Source organism: Schistocerca serialis, chromosome 7 (assembly GCF_023864345.2).
Source record: "Schistocerca serialis cubense isolate TAMUIC-IGC-003099 chromosome 7, iqSchSeri2.2, whole genome shotgun sequence".
Lineage (NCBI taxonomy): Eukaryota > Metazoa > Arthropoda > Insecta > Orthoptera > Acrididae > Schistocerca > Schistocerca serialis.
This window is the reverse complement of record NC_064644.1, coordinates 518271778-518287701: the sequence shown is the minus strand read 5'-3', so window position 1 is coordinate 518287701 and position 15924 is coordinate 518271778.

Below are 15924 nucleotides of genomic sequence, written 5' to 3'. Positions count from 1 at the left end.
AGAATGGACCAGCAAAATCGATGTGCAAGCGTTGCCAAGGGGAAGTAGCTTTTGGCCATGCAAAGACTTTCCGCGGCAGTGCGGATTGTTGTTCGGCACACGCCATGCAAGAAGAACACATATTCGTAATCGCAGCATCGATTCCGAACCAAGTACAGTGCTGACGAGCAAGTTGTTTCGTTCGCACTATACCCCAATGTCCTTGGTGAAGAAGCCGTAAAACAGAGGACTGTAACGAATGTGGGACCACGACTCTGGACTGATCATTATCAGAACGCAACAACAAAACATCACGTCGTACAAAAAGTCTCTCCTTATGAGCAAAAAATCGGCGAACCAACGGATCCTCGATCCGAGACTTTGACAACGGCCATTGCGTAGCAACAAAACGCAAAACGGTAGCAAGGACAGGGTCAGCAGCTGTGGCTGTAGCTACACGCCGAAAATCAATCTGAAACGATTCGACCACTTCATCGGTTTCCGCATCAATGAACATGCAAGCAAGTTCGGAAGAATCGAATGCTTTATCCTCAGCAACAGGCAAACGGGACAATGCATCGGCGTTTCCGTGCTTAGCAGTGGACCGATACAAGATATCGTAGCGGTACTGAGAGAGGAAAATAGACCAGCGAATGAATTTCTGCGCTGTACGCGGAGGTACAGGCTTGTACGGATGAAAAAGCGATGTCAAAGGTTTGTGGTCTGTGATGATGGTAAAGTGACGACCATAAAAGAAATCATGGAACTTAGTAACACCAAACACGAGAGCCAAAGCTTCTTTCTCTATCTGGGAATAATTTCTTTGCGCACTTTAGAGCAATTTGGACGCAAAGGCAATAGGGCGATCATGCGAGCCAACTTTGTGCGCAAGCACAGCACCGATCCCGAAATCCGATGCATCTACCATCAACAAAACGGGTTTCTGGGGATCGAATGGCGTAAGGCAAGTATTAGAAAGCAACGCTGATTTCAACTGGCGAACAGCGCGTTCGCATTCCGTCGTCCAGAGAAACGGAACACCTGTACGGCGTAAGCGATGAAGCGGGGCTGAAATGGAAGAGGCATTGCGCACATTCACTCACACCTTGTGATGCTAAATTGTGTAATGTTCTTGCGACCTCAACACGCAATGCGTGAGGAACATTGCGCACTCTGAAAAATTTCGGTTGCGCGTTTACTTTCAGTTCCAAATGTGCTTCATAGTTTTTAGCGCAACCTAAGCCCGGTGCAAAAATGTCTGCAAATTCTTCACACAGACGAGAAACACTGTCTGAAGGCACAGTCTGGTTCACTGATAGGACCTGGTTTACTATAGACACGTTAAACAATTGAAATAAATCTAAACCAAACAAGTTCACTGCATAAGAAGAACGAAGAACGTAAAATGACACAAGTTTTGTTTGTCCCTTGTATGTTGCAAGAAGAGTGCACTGTCCTAACACAGGGATCTGCTGTCCTGAATAACTATTTAACTGAACATTTGCGGCACGCAACGGAGGTTCGCCCAGTTGTTTGTACGTGTCGTGATTGAGCAATGAAACTGCAGCTCCGGTATTGAGCTGGAATGGTATGACCTTGCCATTAAAGTCCAAATCTACAAAAAGTTTATTGTCCTGTTGACGACAAGAGCGACTGTCTTGTGCAATTTGAACAGACACTTGTACAGAATTACTTGCTAATTGACGTGATTTCCGGCGACGTCGACGCACACTTTTTGTGGGACGAACACAGTCACTGTTAGAGAAAGTGGCACCGGACGGAGTGGAATTAACTACATGAATGTCCATGAGGGAAGGTCCACGAGCCTGAGTGTCCTTGGTTCGATTCCGGCGCGAAGCAAAAGGCCGCGAATGATTGTGATTGTCTGATCTGAGCTTTTTCTGGCAAACACTTTGAACATGTCCTTTCTTATTACAGAAAAAGCAAATAGCTTGGCGTGACGGGCAATTTTCACGCGAATGTCTAGTAGCACACCGCGGGCATGATTTTAGCACTGCATTTGCTTGCTTGCAGACGTGCGCGAGGGCAGTCGACCGTTCTGTGGAGCGCGCCCGGCGGGCCGGTTAATGTGACACACGGCCGGCGAAGTTTCAAATGAGTCCTGAGCACAGTCAAGCGTGTCATGTCTATCTAATATGTCTATCACTTGCTGAAGGGAGGGATTAACTAGTTTCAAAATTTGCTCCCGTATACGAACATCAGAAACGTTCTGTGCTATTGCATCACGTACCATTGTATCTGAATAAGGGAGTCCACATTCACACTCAAAAGCACAATCCCTTGTAAGGCCTTGCAATGTTGCAACCCACTCCCTATTAGTTTGACCGGCCGTACGTTTTGTACGAAAGAAAGTATACCTTTTTGCAACTACATTAACTGTTTCTTTGAAATAGGCGTCCAATGCCGACAAAATTTCTTCGTAGGACAGAGTTGCTACGTCGCGTCGGGGAAACAATTTCACTATCACATGGTACGTTTGCACCGCTACACACGCCAATAAATGAGGCTGCCGCTCGTTACCTTGAATTCTGTAGGCGGCGAGATGAAATCCAAACTGGCGTGACCATTCCGTCCAGGATTCTTGCGCCGCATCAAAATTGCGAAACTGCGGTGCAACTGCATGTTGTGGCTGCGGTTGCGGTGAAGCGGCGGCGGCCGCATCGGTTTGAATGGCACGTTGACCCTGGACGAGCTGTCCAAGGGCATCCAATAACGCCTGTGTCTGCTGATTCTGCAAGCGATAAAATTCGGACAGTACATCTGGCGAAGCCATGACAAAAGTAAATGTAAGCAAATAGAAAGAACAAGACCCTTTCCGTTGCCTCGTCGCTAACTGTTGTAGCGTAACAAGACAGCTACGCCACACTGAAGTAGCCGAAAGGCACGCGTTAATCTCGAGAGAGGTCTGAAACAGGATACGTAATAAATGGTAACAAGAAAAGTACGTAGCTGCTATTATACTTAACTTTTATATCGTCCTTTGTTGTATACATCGTTCTTGATGAGACATTTCATACGATAACTATCAAACTATGTAAAGCTAATGGCGGCTTGCTAGGTCGTAGCCATGGACTTAGCTGAAGGCTATTCTAACTATCTCTCGGCAAATGAGAGAAAGGCCTCGTCAGTGTAGTCGCTAGCAATGTCGTTCGTACAACTGGGGCGAGTGCTATTCCGTAACTTGAGACCTGCCTTGTGGTGGCTCTCGGTCTGCGATCACACAGTGGCGACACGCGGGTCCGACATGTACTGAATGGACCGCGGCCGATTTAAGCTACCACCTAGCAAGTGTGGTGTCTGGCGGTGACACCACATATATATACGCTCCTGGAAATGGAAAAAAGAACACATTGACACCGGTGTGTCAGACCCACCATACTTGCTCCGGACACTGCGAGAGGGCTGTACAAGCAATGATCACACGCACGCCACAGCGGACACACCAGGAACCGCGGTGTTGGCCGTCGAATGGCGCTAGCTGCGCAGCATTTGTGCACCGCCGCCGTCAGTGTCAGCCAGTTTGCCGTGGCATACGGAGCTCCATCGCAGTCTTTAACACTGGTAGCATGCCGCGACAGCGTGGACGTGAACCGTATGTGCAGTTGACGGACTTTGAGCGAGGGCGTATAGTGGGCATGCGGGAGGCCGGGTGGACGTACCGCCGAATTGCTCAACACGTGGGGCGTGAGGTCTACACAGTACATCGATGTTGTCGCCAGTGGTCGGCGGAAGGTGCACGTGCCCGTCGACCTGGGACCGGACCGCAGCGACGCACGGATGCACGCCAAGACCGTAGGATCCTACGCAGTGCCGTAGGGGACCGCACCGCCACTTCCCAGCAAATTAGGGACACTGTTGCTTCTGGGGTATCGGCGAGGACCATTCGCAACCGTCTCCATGAAGCTGGGCTACGGTCCCGCACACCGTTAGGCCGTCTTCCGCTCACGCCCCAACATCGTGCAGCCCGCCTCCAGTGGTGTCGCGACAGGCGTGAATGGAGGGACGAATGGAGACGTGTCGTCTTCAGCGATGAGAGTCGCTTCTGCCTTGGTGCCAATGATGGTCGTATGTGTGTTTGGCGCCGTGCAGGTGAGCGCCACAATCAGGACTGCATACGACCGAGGCACACAGGGCCAACACCCAGCATCATGGTGTGGGGAGCGATCTCCTACACTGGCTGTACACCACTGGTGATCGTCGAGGGGACACTGAATAGTGCACGGTACATCCAAACCGTCATCGAACCCATCGTTCTACCATTCCTAGACCGGCAAGCGAACTTGCTGTTCCAACAGGACAATGCACGTCCGCATGTATCCCGTGCCACCCAACGTGCTCTAGAAGGTGTAAGTCAACTACCCTGGCCAGCAAGATCTCCGGATCTGTCCCCCATTGAGCATGTTTGGGACTGGATGAAGCGTCGTCTCACGCGGTCTGCACGTCCAGCACGAACGCTGGTCCAACTGAGGCGCCAGGTGGAAATGGCATGGCAAGCCGTTCCACAGGACTACATCCAGCATCTCTACGATCGTCTCCATGGGAGAATAGCAGCCTGCATTGCTGCGAAAGGTGGATATACACTGTACTAGTGCCGACATTGTGCATGCTCTGTTGCCTGTGTCTATGTGCCTGTGGTTCTGTCAGTGTGATCATGTGATGTATCTGACCCCAGGAATGTGTCAATAAAGTTTCCCCTTCCTGGGACAATGAATTCACGGTGTTCTTATTTCAATTTCCAGGAGTGTATATATATGTATAATGCTCCACCTTGAAGTGACACATGTCTAGTAATATGCACCAATGTGCACACTACTATTCCTGTCAGCAGATAATGGTTCCATGCACAGGTAAGCCACGTTTCTTGCTGAAGCCATAAAAGCTCCATAATCTGTTGTTTTTTTACAATTAACATTCAACATTCGAAAGACATTTCAAGGACTTTAAAGGTTCAAATGGCTCTAAGCACTATGGCACTTAACATCTGAGGTCATCAGTTCCCTAGACTTAGAAGTACTTAAACCTAACTAACCTGAGGACTTCACACACATCCATGCCCGAGGCAGGATTCGAACATGCGTCCGTAGCAGCACCGCGGCTCGAGACTGAAGCGCATAGAACCGCTCGGCCACACCGGCCGGCATCTTTAATGACCAGTCTTCATATATTTTTTTAATTAGTGGTGTGGAGCAGAAATTTCAGTGACAGTATCTGAACTGGTTAATATATATCATAACTACAATGAGATACTCGATGTCTTTCCTCTTTATTTACAGCTGTGAAGTTACTTAATGTAACCACACTTTTCTGCATTTTATGGAACATGCATTTAGTACAGTGGCTTATTGTAGCCGTAAATACAGTCTCTAAGGTTTTTGTTACATTGGGTTGAGTTTATGGTTAAGAAACATCAGAGGATTGTTACAGATTCTGTGAAAAACTACACTTCTCATACTTTTGAATTAACTTGGTGATCAGAATAACTCTGTCGCCACATTATGTGTGCTATATATTTGCTGTAGACCTCAGACAATAGTAAACAATCATTTCTCAGCTACTAATATAGTGATATAAAGTGAGCCAGGAGGAAACCATTGTAAGGTATATCATGGTCCGGCTGACTGCATGGAAGACAGACATTTTTGAACTAAATTTTATTCATCATTTGAAGTAGCTAAGTTTGTCTTTTGAGATGTGACTGGACCTGGGATGGCTGGCTCCAGATACTAACTGGATGCCAACACCAACCCATGTCGTGACCTTGTGCTACTGGGAAAACTCCACTGTCACGAGTGGCAATTTTGACGAGGTGACACTGTGGCTCGGCATCGCTGACAAGTTAGTGCTTACAGAATAGCGTCGGTAGAAGCAGCGCGCCAATTAAGGGGTTGTAAAGGGTCATTTGAGAATCTTGTGTGCACTGGTTGGCATGGTGGAGCACAGAGTCCTGCCTTTCTTGCTAGCCAGCTCACATGAGAAGACATACCTTTCCTTTACTCTTGGACGCCATGTCCACTCAGTCTCTCAGTAGCTTTCCCACGCACTGATATATTCGTTAGTATTTAGCAATAAAGCTAAGGAATCGGTCAGTTATTCCAATCATCCTCTCAACTGGACGTCCTCTGCAATCCCGACCGTCTTCCAAAGGCTAACTTGTACGACTGGTATCAGAATATGGGATGGTTCATACCTTTCGATCCAGTATGCAGGCTATTCATGTTTCGGGAACGGTTACAGCACAGAAACCTTTGGATGAGTTCTATGGTCTGCACCTCGCTATAACATGCAGCTATTCTGGGCTGTTGTAGTCAGTGCGGCGAGTTGGAGCGTTGGGGCATAACTTCGTCATGAAGTATTTCTTCTTTTGTTGGCGTTGCATAGACCTATGTGCACCGTGCAGCAGGAATATGTGGAAGATGCGTATGGCCACGCGCAGTCGTCAGCTGCTGCATTGGCAGATTCTTTAGTCGCAGTCACGCGCTGACAACGTGCTGTGCGCACTGCACGCTGCGCCGCTCGGTACAGCGCACTCTTAGCTACTGTATCTTCCTCCATCGCCGGGAGTCAACTCCATGCCTCGTGGCAGGCTCCTGGGTGTTGCACCAGCAGTCAGCACACGGCCGCATTGCACTCTCATTGCAGCCGCCGTCGCCGATTCCACGCGTCGAAATTAATGTAAGTGTAGCCGGCACTGTGCACTCGCCCTCTGTCACAGCTTGGCTTCGTGCATCCTTTGAAAATCGTTGTCGATCGGAACAACTTTTATTTTCCTCTTTCAATATTGTGTTTAACGAAGGTAAAGTGATTTCTAATTGATCATTCAGTAATTGTCTTTCCTTAATATCTAACCATGCCTGACTTACATTGTCAACAACAAGAATGACAGGAACCCTGCTGCCGAATATGATAATGTGGGACCAGTTGCCACTTTGAATGAAGCGGTTAATAAGTTAACTCCTAAAAAATCAGTGAGAGGAGCAGTGTTAGGCACTAATGTCTCCAGTGAGTACGCAAAAAGCTGTGCAGCCCCTAAGGAGTCTACAGCTAATTCCACGACCTCTCCTCCTACTACTGTGAGCAGTTTTCCTGCTGTAACTTGTCTCAGGGAAGACAAAGGAATATGTAACACACTTTTGCAAAATGTCTATGATGTAGGACGAATTTTTTCCTGGCTGAATGTGTTTTTCTTAAATGTAGTACAGTTGAAGATGTCAGAGGATGCATCTACACAGCCGCGCGGTATTAGCCGAGCGGTCTTGCGCGCTACAGTCATGGACTGTGCGGCTGGTCCCGGCGGAGGTTCGAGTCCTCCCTCGGGCATGGGTGTGTGTGTTCGTCCTTAGGATAATTTAGGTTAAGTAGTGTGTACGCTTAGGGACCTGTAACGTTAGCAGTTAAGTCCCATACGATTTCACACACATTTGAACATTTGAATGCATGTACATATCTTGAATCGGTTGACACCGTGAGAGACGTGGGAAGGTTGAGAGTTCTGATGCGAGGATTAGCACAGCGTTACTCATATAAGCGATAAGTAGCTACTACATGGACCACCTGCCCACACTACAGCAAAAGCTAGGTGAGGACACTGAGGCTTTTGTTGACAGAATACAGCTGCTGTCGTGTGGGATATATGGGTTGGGACCAAAGGCGACATGAAATGATGTGTTGAGAGAAGAAATGGAATCTCGCTAAATTGATGTGTTGATAAGAGGCATAAACTCACAGATAGGTAGTGACGACCTCTGTGGATGAATCTGTGAGATTAACCATACAACATAATGAGGCGGGAAGATTTGTTTCCACTCCATTATGTACCACTGAGCCACACCAAAATTAGACAAATGACACACTGAAAACGCTGTTAATTCATGGACTATTACCCGTTGCAATCAGCTGTGGCATTGGAAAAGTTCTCTGCATAGACAACAAAAGCCGAAAACTGACAAGATCAGTTTTTTTTCTGATCAGTTCAGTCTAAACGACACTGCAAATTCCTTACCACTTACAACCAATTGTGGAGGATACTATGCAGCAACAGGATGCAGGGATAATACAACCCTCTGCCATTCCATGGGCCTTTCCAGTCATGGTCATGTCAAAGAAATCAATCAGTGGGCAAAAGACCTAACATGAGTACTTCGATATGTCTGCTGTAAATAACATGATCACACGTGACACTCTGTACTTCGTATCGAAGAGACACTAGTCAGATTAGAGAAATGTAGGTATTTTACCATCCTTGATATACGTTCTGGCTAACACCAAATCTTATTATCTCCTAGGACTGAAAAATAAATGCATTTGAGGTACCACCAGTCTTGTATGAGCTTTACCACATGCATTTAGCCTTCGAAACACACTGCCATCTTCCAAAGATTTACTGATTTGTTATTATGAGGCATTAAGTCTTCTACATTTTTAGTTTACTCGAATAACATTATCTTGTTCTCCAAAACTATTGAGGAACATGTGTAGAATTTGAGAAAGGTATTGTCAAAGTTAAAAGATGCAAATCTGAATTGAAATAAAGAGAAGTTTCTCTTGCAGAGTCATAGCTCCTGTACTTCAGGCATATCATTAGTTCAGCTGGTGTGAAGCCAGACTGTCATTGAACAGAAGCGTTTGAGAGTCTCCCAGAAACCAGTAATGTTAAAGAACTGCAATGTTTCGTCAGTCTTGCGAATTGTTACTGTATATTCGTGAAGAATTATGTCATGGGAATTAAACCATTGACTAGGCTGTTGAAAGTGATTTTAGTTTTTGAGTTGACGGAAGAGTGTGAATTGGCTATGACTCAGATAAAAGATATATTGTCCAGTTCTTAATTATTAATGTACCCATATTTTAAAAATCCTATTATCAACTGCTATCCCAGACTTTGACCTCGCAGCTGTCCTCAGGCAAGAGAACAAACAACCAAGGGTTCAGATTTCTTTGCAGTGTCTTCCAGGTTCTCCAATACTGATTCAGATCGTTGTTTACATTACACCTTGTTGCACAGAGGTGCAAGTTGCTGCGAATTAAAATACAGTGAAGAACCCCTTTCCAAACTAAAGCAAATGGCTCCCTTGAACATTATTATTTATTTAGCGTATGGCAAGTACAAATCACGTATGAAAAATCTAAAAGTACATAACACACAAAACAGTTACAATATCACAAACAAACATCTAGGTTAGAAATATAATAATAATCCCTTGAACATGTACATGAACGATAATTCGAATGGTGGTGGTGGTTACGTAAATGGGACATGTAATGACTGAGACAAGTATATCTACGAATCTACTATGTACACACACGCTATTACATGTTCGAACTTGTTAAGATGCCACCTGGCGTACAACTTGCATAAGTCAAAGGGCTGTATGACACCTTAAAATCATCTGGAAAAGGTACAACAAAGTAAATCCAGTGCTACCACCAAGGAAAGCCAAAGGAGTAATAAGGGAACAATCCCCCCTCCCCCACAAACAAGGTGATTTCGTTTTGCTTCATAACACAGGGATTAAGAAAGAGAGAACTAAGAAATTGTATCCTCTGAAGGGCATTATCCAATCATACACTTAACATCTGTTGATGCAGAAACTATCTATCTGTGCCGTAGTTGTTTATTCCTACAGACCAAAGCCATATCACCTGCTATAACTGAAGGCCATCTCAGGATAAGGATTCTACCGGTAAAGAGAACTAAAGAAAAAAGGTAGTCATAGTGCGCTTTAAAGGTTAGCAGAGTAACAAGAGCTGAGACCTTGCCACCTAGTTTTGATTTTTAAAGTGTGATAGTAAAGGGAATATGCATGCAGTAACTGTGTCTGTAGAATCAAACTGGTTTGAAGTTACTATGTGACTGGTATCAGTATATGGGCTACAGGTAATGTGAGCGTGCTGCTTATACAATAAGATTATTATAAGCACTTTTACGAAGTCCAAGAAGTTCAGGTAGACATGTAAAGATTAGAGACACAGCGGTGATACGACGTTCACTGACCAGTTTTACATTTCAATCGTATATGTTACTCTTTGAACTATGCATACATCTTAAAACTTCACCAGCAAAACTTAGCTACGGACAGTCATTACCCAGTACAAAAATGTAACTGGGAGCATGAGTGTGGAAAAGTTTTTGTTGCACTGTCGTATATTAGCATCTAAAAATAATGAGAGTGTCCGTTTTCTGTTCAAACCCTTGACTCATTTTACGAGTGTCAAGCAACCACAGTATGTATCGCTTACAAGAATATAAGTGCAGGAAACACCACCGTTTATTAGTGGTATGCATTATTCGTGATTTCTATCTCAAAGAAAATTTTTTTTCTGTCATATAATTTTAGAAACTAGAGGCAGTTGTTACTACTATCCATGTAAGGCATACGAAATTTGATGCGGTCTACTGTGAATGAAATTCGAATTTGAATTATTTTGCCTTATGATAATATTGCTGGCTATTTCTCCATTACTTTTGACTATCTCGTCCTCCTCCACGCGTAAAGAAACTCGTTCCGAAAATAAATCGAACTCTGATCTAACAAGTGTATAGAGCCATTACCGGCCCCGCATACCTGCAAATACCTTTAGGTACTCAGTATGTCCATTCCCCCCTTAATGGTGCAGGCTGGTCAGAACAATGTCTGTCACACCATTAGGAAGTTTGAAGCCATGTAACAGTCACTCATGCCGTACACTACTTAGCGAGCGCTTCGGGTCGCTGTACGGTGGACTTCGCTCGCCGAGTGATAAGCTGTTGAGTGTCACCACCAGACGAAGCCGGCAACAATGCGAGGCCCGTGACTGCACGGGCCTGTTCAGTCAAATTACGGGTTTAGCGCATGAATGCCGGTATAAAAACTAGTTGTGACTGCACCTCTTACACCTTCACCACCTTAATGACCACCTATACACTATTATAGAAACGCATTAAATACTCAAGGACCACCTATAACTAAGTGCCTGCTTGGATATGGCAAACGGCACCAAAAATACATCTCAGATACTGGGGATCAAGAACAGAGAAGCAATACAGATAGAAGAAATTACAATTAAGTTGATTTTGCACCCAGTTTGCGGAGATGTATGTCAGTGGAGGTAAGTCGATAATCAACGGCTACTGCTGCATGGACAGACCTTCTGCTCAAGTCCACGAGAACCAATGTTTCACAGCTCATGAGTCAAGTGGAACATATCTGAGGAACACGTCATTGCATTATACTGCAGTATAGTCTCACTTCCATTTGCATTCAACGATAAAAATCATGAATTTCGGAAAAGAAAAAGCAGCACTTTTGATGAAACCTCACATCAAATCAACACTGAGATATTAATGAGATATCAGTAGTCCGGTTACTTAAATGGAGGTGTAAAGAGTAACTATGTCAGATTAAGTTAAAAATATATAAGGGGTAAATGAAATGATTATTTAGACCACGTGACGGCGAATCTACTGCTCAAGTCCCTTCAGGGTGCAAGTTCTTACTTCGTGCCTGAGCTGCATTTATCTTATTACTTTGATGTTATTTTGTGCTGTATGTATTATTATTAATTATTGTAATGTTGATTAAGATAACACGTACACTAGTATGCAAGGTCATGTAACTTGTTTGGTATGTAGGCCATTGCGCAGAGCGTTTACTGTAGAGTGGCTGAATATTTAAAGGTACTTAGCGAAATTTTTGGGGAATAAGGTAACGAGCTACTATTTCATCGCCAGTCGATATTTTGTAACAGTTCCAGAGAACAGGAGGTACACTAACTCTCCTAACTCTTTTCCTGCTAACTAGTCTTTGTAGAGAGGTTGATTCTTATCAACCGCAAACAAAGGGGAGTAGGGTTTATGTTCCCTGAGACGGTTTCTTACTCCACAGCTAAGGCGCGTCCGTAGTTTCATATTCCGCAGGTGAGACTCCAGAGCAGTTTGTTTTTGCACTCTCCCCTGTCACTCTTTACCCTACTTCCATGTCACTGAATCTATTAATTTCTTCGTTCTGTCTCGGAGAGAGTATTCTTGGCTTCGTCGCTCTGATAGTGCTGGTTGTATCTGACTTTCCAGCCGTTATTACTGAGGTATTGATCCTCTCTTGTCGAATTGTCCACTCTGTCTTTTCTCTGAGGATTAATCGTTGGGTGTGAACTACGTCTTAAATAAAAAGTTAGCGTTATATTCTGGTAAGCTTATTTAGTATGGCGATGGCCAATCACTAAACTTTTAGACAGTTGCCTCAACCTGCTATCAAGTACACCAGGTTGATCGAAGAACACTAGACAATTACTTCTCTCTTCGTATTTTGCCCCCATCATGTCTGCGGAGAATGTGTCTGACTTTCCTTTCTCATATACTGTGGCTGAAAGATGTTTATGATAGACCACTCTTTCTTGTAATAAATTACTTAAACAAGCGACTCCATCTATTAGCCCCGAGTTAAACAATGTATTGGGGTTCAAGTTTAAATTTCAACCTCCACATACTTATATCTAACCCAGCCTTGGAAGTTTCCTTTCAAATTTTAGCACTGTCTGTTGGTACATTTTTTGGTAGTCGAGTCTGAGATAGTGTAACTACCGACGCCTCCCACACTAGTGATAGTATAGACTGGGGATTCGGCTGTCTGAACAACTGTGTCTCCATGTGTCTCTGCCAGCTAATTGAAATGAGGTTCTATATTCTTTTTACTTTCTTTATCAGTATTGTTGGCACTCCGCCATTTCAAAAACATTCTTCGAGTTCTGGTACATTGTTCGTAAGGCTGATCAGTCTAGTGTACACGCCTCAACGTGTTGTGGTAGCAGCTGATGTGAATGATAATGTACTGGAACAAGAAGAAGTAGCAGTGGAACATCTTACAGAACGCCTGTTAGCTTGTAAACCGTTGCTGAAACAATGTGGACAGAGGTTAAGGCATCAAACACAACTCGACTTAAGTAAGTACTAAGTTTCAAAAGCGGCTGGGGAGCATATCTGACGCTATACCACCTCGTCGTGCTAAACGAGTTTGGTTCAATGCCGATGGAACAGTGCTGAAGACGTTATTCCATACTCCTGGTCAGTCGTCTGCTGGTCACTGGAACGGGGCCATCCACTGGGCTGCATTTTTCGCCCTTGAAAATCTTGAGATTTTCGTTTGTCAACACGTAGGCCTAAACTATACAGAAGACAACTTACCAGCTACCACTAGGCAGATCCGCAGTGTAGCTGTAGAGCTAATGCAGCAGTATGAAGAGGTTAGAAATTCGATCCGGCATGACTTAGCGACCATCCACGAGGAGTTATCCTACTTGGCGTCTACTTGGGTGGTAACTAAAACGCTGCTTGTTCTTTTGTATAATAGCAGTGTAAGAGAGTTACATTATTCAACTAGAACTGCGAAAAACGTTCGTCCTAATCTATTGCATTCCGAGTCTTTCTTAAGTGTTTTAACATTTGTTTCGTTCCACTTGTTAGCGCCTATGCAAATGAATTACCCCGTCACTGAGTCAGCTCTAACCTATTACTTCTCTGCTGATAGTGTACACTTGTCTCGACTTTCTGTCACCTTAAATTCATAGATCCTTTCACCTGTCACTTGTGCTAGTCGTGCGTTTGAATGTTACGCCTCAACACGTTTCCCGTAACATGGATAGCTGCACGGAAATTTATTGCTTGGTGGAGGAATGAAATCTAGTTCGCAAAACTCGCTCTTTTATGGAACGCACTAAACTTGAGTGTCGTATTCAAGTAAATTATTGCAAGTGCTCCACTTCATCAATACACCAATTGACAAATCGCAAAGACACCCCCTTGGCCTCACACGGTTGTAGCAGTGCATGATCCGCCGTTCGTGCCTGTCGGTAATAACCTATTGCACACTTTACTATGTCCAAGTGTGGTAGCACTCCTCTGTTATGACCACCCTTTTCTGCCTTGGAGTTACCCAGTTACGTTAACTGGCAACGGACCCTCTCGTAATAGTTCCAATTTAGACCATCGGCTCATTTCACAAATTCACAAAATGAGAGTATAGAGTCTTTTCTATTGTATTTACCTAAGTCACCTTTTGTATTGCGACAATCAGACAGCTGGCCTGTGCCCCTAATCATTCAAACGACTTTCTACTGCAGTCAGTTAATAAACTCATATCCCACGAACAGTGTCAGATTGCTATTCAACGTGCTACAATCTGAACGTATTCTGTTCATGCTTAAACGAATTGTTTCGGTAATAAGGTGATTTATTGTCAGTTGGTATTGTAACATGATTATCAGGCACTATACTGTGATTATGATAGTACTCAAGTGTGGAAAAGACAAAAGGTTGTACATCTGTAGATGGAATTGATAGAACCATCTGCATGGACAGTCAGATAGACTACCTTTTTATAAGAGGTTAGAAGTTGTAATAAGAACATTTAATATTCCATATATAACATGGATATAATTGACACTATTAGTTCTTTTTGTTAGATCTAAAGCAAAACGGGTTGCTAAAGAATCCACTCACCATTAGAGCTATTGTTTAACAGGTCCATTGACCACTCTTTTGAAGTCTGTCTCCTGAAACAAACCCAACTGATGGGGCCTTCGATGGAGTGTTGCAGCAGTGCCTTCAGTATCACGGGAAGCCCGGCCACTGCACTTGAGCCACCGCAACTCGGAAGCCCATACGCTCTCGTTGCTGGCACCTGTACTGCATCACTGCACCACCTTGCCGCGCTGCCTTTGTGGCTATTATTGCAAAGCTCATTATAGAGCTAAATCCACATCACACATCATCATCATCATAAACTGTACATCTTTATTACAGCACCTTGTGTATCGCTTGATGACCCTCTTTTGCCGACTAAAATGAAATCAAATGTGATTCACACTTCCTAATAGTGTGTCTGATAAATGCCGCCTGTCCAAGGGAAAATCTTTAAAAAAAAATATTAATCCATTTATATCCTTGTTTGGATCTGATTGTACACTCCTGCAGATAGTGGATGAGTGTACTAGGCGGGCAAGAAGACGGTACGGAAGGCATACATTTTTAAAGCCAATTTTTATTTATCATTTGAAGTAACTAAGTTTGTGTTGTGAGCAGTGGGTGGAACCCGGCTGACTAGCACCGGTTACCAACCGGTTCGCAACTTGAGACCGCGCCCTGTTTACGTGCTGCTGGGCAAACTCCTCCCTCACGGTCGGCATTGCTGACGAGGTGACGCTTTGGCTCGGCGTTGCTCACAAGATTATGCGTTCAGAGTAATGTCGGGCGCAGCGTCCCGGTCAAGTTGTTGGAGAGGGTAACGCAAGGGCCGGTCACAGAGTGGGGGGCGCAGTGGAGAAACCACCTCTGCCTCTCTTGTCAGTCAGCACTCGGTTCAGATCGAGGAGATTTGCCTTCCTATCCTCTTGGACGCCACGTCCTCCCCATGCACTGGTGCATCCATTAGCCTTTAGCCTTAAAGCTGGACTATCGGCCAATTATTTCAACCATTGTCTCAACCGGATGATACTGAATCCTGACCACCTTCCATCGGCCCGTCTGTACACTGGCGATGTTACTATTGTAGCTTTGATGTTACTGTTATACCTAAAAAGTTTTGGACGTGGTAAGGCACCCTGACCTACCGTCTGTCGTTCAGTCACTGGCCCATGTTCTATCTCTTCCTTTTAGTAAACCAGCAGAAGTTTTATGACGACATTGCACTGCATGTTTGTAAATCACTCAGTCTGAATCAGACGAACAAGCTCATGAATAGACGCAACGTACTTTAAATTAATTAGGACCCAAGGCGTTTACACAAAACAAAGCCATTTGGGTCTAACGAAGGAGAAAGCTGAACGGCTTATTTCCAGAGTCAAAGAAAAGAAATAGTGTGCACTGCGAACAAATATTTATGAAAATAGGACAAGAGAGCAGAAATTTATTCAGTGCTACAAGGATGTAATTTCGAGTACTGTTTGGATGTAGCC